Source organism: Primulina eburnea, chromosome 10 (assembly GCF_022965805.1).
Source record: "Primulina eburnea isolate SZY01 chromosome 10, ASM2296580v1, whole genome shotgun sequence".
In the NCBI taxonomy this organism is placed as follows: domain Eukaryota; kingdom Viridiplantae; phylum Streptophyta; class Magnoliopsida; order Lamiales; family Gesneriaceae; genus Primulina; species Primulina eburnea.
In genome coordinates, this window is record NC_133110.1 from 28007700 (window position 1) to 28018429 (window position 10730).

General features: G+C 40.1%; 1 long non-coding RNA gene across 1 annotated transcript in view; it reads left to right on the top strand.

The window, feature by feature from the left end:
* Positions 1-9880, top strand: part of LOC140803247 (uncharacterized) — a 54206-nt gene extending 44326 nt beyond the window's left edge. The window contains exon 3 of the long non-coding RNA XR_012111807.1: positions 9866-9880. This is a non-coding gene — a long non-coding RNA (uncharacterized lncRNA). The remainder of the gene's footprint in view (positions 1-9865) is intronic.
* Positions 9881-10730: the final 850 nt, after the last annotated feature.

A 10730-nucleotide genomic window follows, 5' to 3' on the forward strand; every position in this document is an offset into this window, starting at 1 on the left:
AATTGAGTATTGATCAGAACAGATTGTGAATTAAATTAGTCATTGATACTATGTATTCGATATTGTCTTTTCAGATTGGATATGGACAGATTTGACTTCGAGACTTCGTCTTCGTCAGACCGGGATGACAAAGGTATAATTCATGTGGTCACGGGATTGCACAACTCGATTCAGATTTGATACGAGTTTCCCTAAATCACATACTAGATTATTATTACATTGATTATGTAATATTTTGTTTATTGATTTATATTCGAGTCCTGAGATAGGAGATATTGGCAGATTTGCCAAAACTAGACGTTTCGGTGTATCGACGCATAGGAGCAGATTTGCTATATGTGCAGACCCTCAATACAGAGTTGACCGAAGTCTAGGAATAAGACGTACCGTTGCCCCGAGTGGTTGGGTAGGTGACAGACCGTCTTATTCACACCGGGATCCCTATATTAGAAAAGAGTCGAGTCAAGATTTAAATGTCGAATACAGATTTGTATTCTTCTACATGTTTAGATTTACATTCATGTTACTTGATATATGCTATGCATTTGTATATGATTATTACATTGCATGCATCCATGTTTTATACTGGGATTTATTCTCACCGGAGTTATCCGGCTGTTGTCTTGTCTGTATGTGTGCTTGACAACAGGTGGGGCAGGTACAGGGTCACGACGATGAAGAGAGAGTTTTTAGCGTGGAGATCTCGGGTGTAGAAGAAATTACTACTTCTTGTACTAGACTTGTACTTGGATTTGAACACTAGTGTATGTTGGTACCAAACAGATATTGTATGTACCTTATGTTTGTTAGAATAATACCGATCATGTTATGTTTAATTTACATTTGATTTAATGTAAAAGCGAAAAAAATTGACCCGTAATTTATTATAAAGATCCGATTAATCCCAGATAGATTCGAATTAGAACCCGGGTCCCCACAACAGGTGGTATCAGAGCGATAGATCCTTTAGATTGAGATAGTCAGAACTGATAGATCTTTTAGACTGAGATAGTAGAGAATGAGCGGGGTAGATTGAACTTTCTTCCTTGCATGTGATTGCTAGCATGAGATTTATTATAATGTTGAATTACATTATGGGTGCTAGCATGATTTACTGTTTTCCCTATTACATATTGTTTGTATTGGAGATGATTACAGCATGTAATTGTTAAGCCTGAATCAGAACTGAGTCTCGATCAGAGGTATATGATCAGAGGAGGGCTGAGACTGATTGTATAGATTGTGTACTGATTTGTTTGATATTCAGATATACCGCCTCGGAGAATTCCAGAAAGGGGTAGTACTTTGTATGATCAGACAGATATACCAGAATCTCAGATAGATAGATCAGAAAATCAGATAGAAACACAGATGAAGAAGTTTCAGTCGTACAAACCACCGATTTTAAAGGGTACTGAGACGCCAGCAGATTGTGAGAATTGGCTTGATGAGATAGAAATGTTATTTGAATTTCTTGATTTAACAGATGAGTGTAGAATTAAATTGATTGAGAACCAGTTGCAAGAGACTGCAAGAAGATGGTGGTTACTAACCAAAGGAGCCTTAGAACAGAGTCGTTCAGTGATTACGTGGAAAATTTTCAAGGTTGAAATTTATCAAAGATTTTTCCCGTATCATATAGAGAGGACAGAAGTGCAGAATTTACAAACCTGAGACAGGGTCAGATGAGTATTGATGAGTATTTGGCAGAGTTCTTCACCTTGTTACGTTTTTCCCCTCACGTGGCTAGGAATGATGAAGCTATCTCTAGTCAGTTTATACAAGGATTTAATCAGGAGATACGTTCATTGGTGAATGCAAAACGATCGATTAATTTTGCTGATACCTTGAACAGAGCCAAAAGAGCAGAAATCGTTCTGATGGGACGAAAGGGAGCATCGTATGATCTTCCAGCACAGAATTTACAGCAACTGCCTTCCAGAGTTGCGATTGGCAGTAGTAATAGAGAACAGAGAGAACCACTGAAGATTCGAAAAACGCAAGTTGAGAAGTTAGAAAGTGGTTCGGCTAGTTCCAGTGATTCCAGTCCGAGTTATACTGGAGTATATTGCAGGACCTGCGGAGGGAGACATCCCACAGAGCACTGCCAAGGAGTGCCTGGTAGATGCAATATCTGTAAACAATCGGGACACTTTGCTAGAGTTTGTACCCAGAAAAGTTCCCGAAGATTTTAGGGAACAGAGTTTAATTGAGAAACAGATTCAGAACGCACAACAGGTACTATTCTGTATGATTAGATTGCATATGTATTGATATATACTAATGCATTTCATACGAATATCTGTGACTGGGTTGCATGGAGATATGCTGTATCTGTTGGGTCTGTTTGTACTGTAGTATTAATTCCCTTACTTGTAAGGAAACTGTTACTATCAGAGATTTCTGATATGTTGTATCCTACAGTAAGATGAGAATGAAATCGAGATAGAGTATAGTGTACTGGTGTTTTCTGATTTGAACGCATTATTGATATTTGTATGCTAAACCAGTACAGACATATTGTAGAATTTGTTCCAGAAATGGTAAGATTCAGATCAGAGATGACTGATCAGTGGAGATACCACAGTAAGGATTTTAGAATTCCTTTGATATCTGTATTGTATATGACTCGATTAATACAGAAATGAGCAGATTGCATCCCTATGTATTCAGTAGATCTACTGAAATCGAGCGTAACATTGGCAGATTTGCCAGAAATGTACGAATTGGCAGACATTAGCCCAGATAAGATTTCAGATTTGCTTTATATCAGAAAGATAGATTTCAGAATTGAATTCCGATCAGATAATGATTGTTGTTTTAGAATTTAAGGCAGAATAACATTGAAGGTACAGAATGACATTGAATGTACAGAATGCCACATCAGAATATATCAGATTGACGGGGTTATTCAGATTGTATTAGTATGCCGTCGAAATATCAGTTGATTTAGATTAATCAAATTCAGATATGATTCAGATTGTATTGTGATATCGATGACATGAATTGAATTGTATTTTGTTCAGATATTGATCAGATTAGGTACTGAGTTGAGTATTGATCAGAACAGATTGTGTATTCAGTTATATACTGATACGTTGTATTCGATATTGTCATTCAAGATTTGAGATGGACAGAGTTGAATACAGGTCATCGTCTTCGTCAGACAGGGACGACAAAGGTATAATTCATGTGATATCTGGGAAGATATAACTCAAATCAGATCTCATTTGAGTTTCCCAATAAAATCACATACTTGATTTTTGTTTATCTTTTGACATGATTTTGATTTGTTTATAGATTTATATTCAAATCTTTTGAAAAGAACATGCTTTGTTTATAGATTGTATTCATTGCATTTGAGATAGGAAAGTTTGACAGATAGTCAGGCTTCTAGACGTTCGGTGTATCGTTACATAGGAGCAGACACCCTCCTATTGTAGATTATTCGATACAGATATGACCGAAGTCTAGGAATAAGACGTACGTCACCCCGATTGGGAGGGTAGGTGACAGACAGTGACGTCTTATTCACACCGGGATCCCTAGAGTTATAGTTGAGTCGAGTCTAGACATGATTTGACTAGAACTGCATGTGTTTAGAAATGTGGTTTCATAGATTATGAAACTCATGTTTAGTGCTTTCAGACATGATAGCCTATGTTTATATGAGTTGATATAGATAGCATGTTTAGCTGATTTGAGTTGCATGCTTATTTTGATTTAATTTTCATAGACTATGAAATCTATTGCTTTAATTGTTATTCATGATAGAATATTTCATGATATGTTTATGTATATGCATGTTTACCATGTTTTATACTGGGATTTATTCTCACCGGAGTTATCCGGCTGTTGTCTTGTTTTGTATGTGTGCCTGACAACAGGTGGGACAAGATCGGGGTCAGAAGATGATGAGAGAAGACGAGTTTAGCGTGGTGATTCCGGACTTATTGTAGAGTTGGTTAATACTTGAAATTTAGTATTTAAACCTTAGACTAGTTTGAACTAGAAACATGTTGTACAAGAAATGTATTATTACTATACTGATTTGTGTAATAGATTGATTTCATTACCTTCTGCACTTACATTTTAAAAAGAAAAAAAAATTTTAGACCCTGTTTTATCTTAATTGATAATTAAATCCCAAAGATGATTAATAAGAAAGATTAGCGTCCGGGTCCCCACATATGGACCTCAGGAACATTCGTAGGTCTTGGCCAATTCAATACAGCTTCGACCTTCGTAGGATCAACAGATATGCCATGTCTCGAAATGACGTGGCCTAGAAATACCACTTTGTACATCCAGAATTCACATTTGGACAATTTGGCATACAAATGACTAGTACGAAGAGTTTGAAGTACCAGTCTCAGATGTTCAGCATGCTCCTTTTTCGATTTCGAATAGACAAGAATTTCATCAATAAACACAATAACGAATCGGTCCAGATAATCTCGGAAGACACGATTCATTAAATCCATAAAGATAGCAGGAGCATTCGTAAGACCAAAAGGCATAACCAGAAATTCATAGTGGCCATACCTCGTACGAAAAGCAGTCTCGGGTACATCTTCGTCTCGAACACGTACTTGATGATACCCAGAACGAAGATCAATCTTCGAGTAAACAGAAGTACCCTGAAGCTGATCAAATAAATCATCAATACGCGGAAGTGGGTACTTATTTTTCACAGTAGCCCGATTCAGCTGTCTATAGTCGATACACATTCGCATCGTACCATATTTCTTTCGAACAAATAAAACTGGAGCTCCCCAAGGTGATACACTCGGTCGAATATATCCCTTATCGAGAAGATCCTGTAATTGTTCTTTCAATTCTTTCAGTTCCAAAGGTGCCATGCGATAGGGAGCTTTAGATATGGGAGCAGTCCCTGGCACAAGATCAATACTAAACTCAACTTCTCGATGAGGAGGAAAATCAGGAATCTCATCAGGAAATACATCCGGAAACTCTTTCGCAACAGGAATCTCAGATAAAGAAGAATCCTTCTTCGAAATATCAATAGCGTAGATAAGATAACCCTCATCTCTGCTAGTCAACAATCGAGACATTTCCAAGGAAGATACCAATGGAATTTTGGCTTGGGAACCCTTGCCATAAAAATTCCACTTGGGTCCATCAATCGGTCGAAATCGAACCACTCCATGACAACAATCAACAGTAGCTCGATTTGTCATCAAGATATCCATGCCAACAATACAATCAAAGTCGTGCATAGGGAGGACAATCAAATTCAGAAATATCACATTATCCTCATATATCAATACACAATTATGCACCACTTTCTCAGACAAAATAATCTTCCCTGCTGGCGTGGCTATCGACAAAGTATCATACAACGGGGTACACTCAATATCATGAGATGCAACAAATGCATGAGATATGAATGAATGAGATGCTCCTGTATCAAATAAAACACGTGCAGGATAATCGCTAAGCGTGCAAATACCTACAATCACACCACCAGAAGCTTCTCTCGCCTGATCCTCAGTCATGGCATACACTCTCACTTGAGGAGGAACTTGGGCACTCTGACCACCCGGTCCTCGATATCGTGGGACACTCGACTGCTGAAAAGATGGAACAGGAACAACAGGTCTCATCGTACTAGGGCCACCTCTAAATCCTGGCTGGGGTTGAGCAGAAGTCGTACCCCTATTCGGACATACTCGAGAGAAATGGCCTTCCTGCCCACATTGATAACAAGTACCAGACATACCTCGACACTGCTCGATAGTATGTTTGCCCCCACGATGACTACATTAGGGAGCAATCACAGGACTCCCTCGCTGTGATCCGCTCGAACTCGAAGAAGACGAAGAAGCAGAGCCAGTCTTCTTGAACTTCTTACCTCTCGGCCTCAAAGTAGGCTGCTGAGCTGACACCGGTGGTGGAGGAGTATACTGTGGACCTCCCCGCCTAAGTCCAGCCTCGGCTGCCTTAGCTCGTTCAACTGCCTCTGCGTAGCTGGTAGGCAATCCAAAAACAACATATGTATATAAAACAGGATGTAAACCATTTACAAACCTGTTATATTTTGCCCTCGCATTTCCAGCTACGTGAGGTGCATACTTCAACAACGTAGAAAATTTCGAAGCATACTCCGCAACAGACATCGTTCCCTGCTGCAGATTATTGAATTCATTCTCCTGAGCAGTATAATACGAAGGAGGAGAATACTGCTCCAGAAATTGGGCCTTGAAGACATCCCAGGTGACTTCAGTCCCGGCCTCTTTCAGTCCAATCTCAGCGGCTTCCCACCAAGATTTAGCTCGGTCTTTCAGCTGATACAAAGCAAGTTTCAGTCTCCGAGCCTTAGAATACTCAACAATATTAAACAAGTGCTCGATATCCTTTAGCTAGGCCTCAGCTCTTTCAGCACTCTCAGTGCCAAAGAACTTCGGTGGTTTCAGATCCTGGAATCGAGCCATCACAACATCCATGGACAATCCTTCAAACTGCCCAACAATCCTCTCAGTACTGCTACTAGCAGTTTCATTTGTGTGATCCATCTACAAATCAAAAGATGAATATCACAATTTCATACAAATTTCATAATCTCATCATCTCATATCATCAATCTCATCAGATACTTACTCAAATCAAATCACATAAGAGCAAGTAATACAGATAAATCAAACACATACGCACAATTCATTTGTGCCTATTCACGTGTACACAAGACTCAATCGAGCATTCCCAGCTATGCTCTGATACAACTCTGTGTGGGGCCCTTAGCTCCTAATCGTTATCACAACACAATTTTATTAGGGTTAAGTAATCACAGCGGAAAACGAGTTTAAAATATTCTTTACAATGAGCCCAAGTCATTTTATTTTAATACTAAAAATAGTATCTTATCTCACGTCATAATCATGCCCACACGTAATCAAAACCAATCACATACAAACAACTCATATCCTCGGGACATGCCCCGGTATATAGATACATATACATATATACTGGGAACAAGACATAAACATAAAACCTCAGCCCAAGCTGTGGCTCCCTCCAGAAGTACCCTCTCCGGTCTCCTGATATCCTGGAGTACCTGCCATTGTCCACACACAAAGATAACAACAGCCCCCCCTTGGGGGTGAGCAAAGCTCCGTATGGAACAACCAATCATATATACCACAGATATCTAAACAATGATATATGGTATGCAATGCATGTATGTCGTGGAGGTATCAGGTCAAATGCCCATCCACTGAGCACATGTCAGAATCAATCGAATCGCTATCAAATCAAATCAATGCTCGAGCTGGCACACCGGCCGATATGAGAATACACATATGATAGCGTCGACGAAGCGCCATCAATCCCACATCTCATATCCAATCATATGGGGCCACAATTGTCTATGCTTTACGGGTCATATAATACCGGCATAGCTATTGTGTTCACAAACCCCGGAATCCAATCAAATCATATCACGGTATCCAAGGATCATAGCTCAACGTGTATGTCATGTATCGATGTATGCATAAAATGATGTGTGTTAACAAAACATTTATTTTGTACATCGATACTCAAATCTCAATGTCATGTATGCCACATCAAATCATCAAATAGGCACATAGACACGTATTCCAATCCAATCCAATCCATCCAATCATATATCATATAATACAGATACCTGTCGTATGTTACCCGGTCGCAACATACCTCAATTCCTCGTTCCAATTGATGTAGCCTGAAGATACTGATATAATACTTGATCTACATCAATAACATACTCATTCCAATCAATAACACGCTCCAAAACCATTAATATGAGTTTCAAATATCATTTGAAACTTCAAATATCATATCAAATCCAAATCATATCATAATTCAATTCCGACTTCGAATATAAGTTTATTGTCGGATATTCTACTACATATCAGAAATTCAATTTCAAATACATGCTATTCCAGCACTTTGATATTTAAAGCTACTGAAACTAGAAGAAAATTACCTCAGTCTAAAGCCCTCGACGCGCAGATTACAAATATATAATTTGTTTCGCGTTTAGACGGCGTTTCGAAGTCGATTTGGAAGAAAGAAATCAGAATTCTCTCGACTCTCTCGAAAGTTATCGCATAAGAAATGAAGAAAGAAAGAGAAGAAAAGTTACTCTTATCCTCATCTCTCTCGCGCTCGGGCGGTAGAATTCTCGCGCCCGAGCGCGAGACATTCTGCCCCCAGCTAACAATTGCACCGCGCTCGAGCGGTCACAAATTACCGCTCGAGCGCGGCGTGTTTTGCCCGAACATTTACAATTTCCACCTTGGCGCTCGGGCGGTTATTTTCTACCGCCCGGGCGCCACTCGTCTGGTACAAATTTTAAGGTTTGTACTTAATTGGCGTCCGGCCTCTCCACTCGAGCTCTTACAACGTCAATTCATATACAATATTCATTTCTCAATTCTATTGTCACGATATGCATCAATTACATAATCACATGGCAATTTCATTAATTATTGATAATCACATAAGATTTACGATAATACGATACACGGTCCTTACAGACGGGCGTTCGTTGCTGCGATTAAGTATGATTGTTATGATGTTGGGTTGATAATCAACGGGTTGGTTAGCCCCGTTAGGCCCTTGAATTCAATAGTGGTCATAGGGTTTGATCGTTATGCCAAATTCGTGTCCATGAGTTTATTGTGTCGCTTAGGATGTGTGATTGTTTGGAAACGATTGTAGAAGTTTGAGTCAAAATTATAGTAGTCCAGGATGGGTCTTGAGGTGTCTACTTGTGTTCCATGTTGTTTGTTGGGTGGCTTATGCATAGTGTAAGATTTCTTCTCGCAGGTTTCGGCGTCCCGCAGGTTCATGGACCCGGACACGGGGTCCGTGCCCCTCTCCTTTCCGAGTATTCCCTTCACAGTATGTACACGGACCCTCACCCGGACCCCCACACGGGGTCCGTGCCCTTTGTCCACCCGAAGTGCATTATTCCAGAGTCTACACGGACCCTCACACGGACCCTGTCACGGGGTCCGTGTCCACCCTTATTTCCGACCATTTTCACCCGAGCCTACACGGACCCCTACACGGAGGTAAGCACGGGGTCCGTGTCCTTCATATTTTGGGAAAAATACGATAACATCTTTGAGGTTTGATGTCAGGGTTAAGTACAAAGATTCACAAGGTCGAGTCATGGGAATTTTAGAACGTCCTAAGGGATTGAACGAACTCGTAAGCAAGCAGGATTATCTACGTCTAAGTTATGCAATTTAAGTAAGTGAATTCAAGTTAGGCAGCAGCGACGGCCCCGATCGAAGTCCGACGAGTCCCTCAATGCCAAGTAAGTATGTTGACGTGCAAAAAGAAAATAGTTTAAGTTTTTGAGGTATGCGAAATGTCTTGTGACCAAATTATGTTTAGGATTGGAAAGTGTTAAATTATGAACGGGGACCAATCCGCCCGTTAAATTATGAACGGGTTAGATCGAGGTTGGAAAGCGTTAAATTATGATCGGGGACCAACCAGCCCGTTAAATTATGAACGGGGATCTCATGTATGTGGCAGTGGATACGTCCCTGTCAGTCCAGTACTGTGGTTTGTCTGATCAGGCATTTATTATGTTATGGGTCACTTGCTTTGAAACATGCCTCTACGCAAAATGATGAAGTTATGTATGTTCAAGTATGCAGTATGTTTATGAAAGTTTATGTTGATGGCACGTCTAGGTATGTACGTATGTATGTTCAAGTTTATTATGCAAGTTCAAGTTTCAAGTTATGTATGTCCTATTTTAAAGTGGCGTGCGATTATATTACGTAGTACTCGTTATTCCAGTTTATACGTGTTGAGTCTTTAGACTCACTAAACTTGATCTATGCAGGTGAGTATGTTGATGAGGAGACAGGAGGTGGCGACCAAGGGGCAGGCTTGGACTGAGCGGGAGGCTAAACCCGAGGACCGCCATGTTTAAGTTTTATGCAAAAGTTAAATTACTCTGATTTCTTGTTTCGAGGGAAATACTTTGAGCAAAACTTTTGTGAGCAAATTTTATTGTAGTACTTTGAACCGCCATGTCTTATGGGGGACTTGGTTGGAATGTTTTTATGGCAGACTTGAATGTTACTTTATGTTTAAGAAAATTTTTAATTTTTCCGCAAATTTTAAGTAGCAAAATTACGGTACGTTACAGTTCAGTTTCCCAGTCTTACTGAATCAGACAACTCCTCTCATAGGCGAGACTTTCACATAAGCCTTCTCGCCCATGTTGAGCTATACCGGCCTTCTTTTAAGATCTGCCCAGCTTTTCTATCGATCTTGAGCTGGCTTGAGCTTTTCCCGAACGATTTTAACCTTGTCCACTGTCATCTGTACTAGCTCGGGTCCCACCACGGCTTTCAATCCCACTTCATCCCAATAAAGTGGTGATTGACATTTCCTTCCATAAAGGGCTTCGTATCGAGCCATTCCGATGCTGCTGTGATAACTGTTGTTGTAAGAAAACTCAATTAAGGGTAGATGAGTGCTCCAGTTGCTACTGAATTCAAGAGCGCATGCTTGTAGAATATCTTCTAAGGTTTGGATGGTTCTCTCCGTTTGACCATCGGTTTGAGGATGATAGGCCGTACTTAGGGTCACTTTCGTTCCCATGGCCTCTTGAAAGCTCTTCCAAAAGCGCGAGACGAACCTTGGATCTCTATCAGATAAGATGCTCACTGGCACTCCATACAGCCTCACAATGTTGTCCA